Here is a 1,202-nt window from a genome sequence, read left to right on the forward strand (position 1 = left end):
GCCAAGGCACCCTTTTGCTCCATTGTGGTCTAATCTCTGGTCCTTGTTGGTGCAACCCCCATTTGCTCTGTGCTCCCCCTGTCCAGTCTTATGTGCACTTTCCTGGACTGGGAATTGCCATGCTCCATCTTCCAGTGGATTCTGTCACACTAAAATTCATATATATGTATGTATGTATGTATATATATATATGTATATGTGTGTGTGTTTTACTGCTATCTTCACATGGTTGTCAAGAGGAAAGCATTAAAAAAAAACTTTTTTATATATTACATGCAGGGGATGGGCAGCAGGGGAGTAAATCAGGCTGATGCTGGATCATTGGTGGTTGTCATTTCTCCCTGTTCCTCCTCTCCTCCCTCCCTCCTTCCTCCTTCTTCCCCTTCCCTTACCCCAGTCTGGCTCAGCCCAGTCAGCTCCAGCCTGGCTTGACTCTAAGATCAGAAGACTCTAAGTAAATACCTAGGTGGTGTATATCTGCCTTTTAAAATTGGGAGAAGGAAAACAACTTTTTGTGCAATATAGATGCCTCTTAAATTCAAACACTATCTAAATGATGGTGATGTCACTGGTTTTCTGAAAAGCAAAATGGGAGATCTTTTGGAAGAAGATTCAGATGAAGAATAGGATTTTTTCCTAAGGAGCCCATATGGACCAAAATTTGCACCTTGGAGTGACAAAATTAGGCCTGTACAAAATCAGGTGAATGAAGTAATAGATGTCATACAATAGAATATTACAAAAGTGATTGAGAGGGAGAGAGAGAGAGACAGAGAGAGACAGAGAGAGAGAGAGAGAGAGAGAGAGAGAGAAAGAGTGAGATGTAAGAAAAATCAGAAAGCTTATTGGAGAATGCAGCAGTTTTTAGCAACAGATCCAAACAGCTTTGAAGACAAATGTGATGATGTGGATTCAAAATTAAGGTCGTCATGGCTCTTATTACTGTTAGCCTTTTCCTGGTGATTATCATTCCTATTGTCCTGAAATGTTGGACTTGATTTGGTGCCCAGAGATCTTCAATAAAGTGTTTCTGGGACAATTAAGAAAAATAATATTATTGCATAATTTAATGAGATGTGTTTATGACTTTCAAAACATGTTTCTTTCTCAAGAAGTAAAAATAAGCAAGTGTTTAGTTCAAATTGGAACACTGACAAGTTCCTCATTAGCCTCTTCCCCTTCAACAAAATATGCTCTCATTA

The 1,202-nt window shown here is 39.3% G+C and overlaps 1 pseudogene; it reads left to right on the forward strand.

Moving 5' to 3' along the window:
• The first annotated feature begins 525 nt into the window (after nucleotides 1-525).
• Nucleotides 526-998, forward strand: LOC138170861 (vesicle-associated membrane protein 4-like; annotated as a pseudogene).
• Nucleotides 999-1,202: the final 204 nt, after the last annotated feature.

Source organism: Petaurus breviceps, unplaced genomic scaffold, assembly GCF_028583685.1.
Source record: "Petaurus breviceps papuanus isolate PSGF00001 unplaced genomic scaffold, PetGlider_PUasm1.0 40, whole genome shotgun sequence".
NCBI lineage: Eukaryota > Metazoa > Chordata > Mammalia > Diprotodontia > Petauridae > Petaurus > Petaurus breviceps.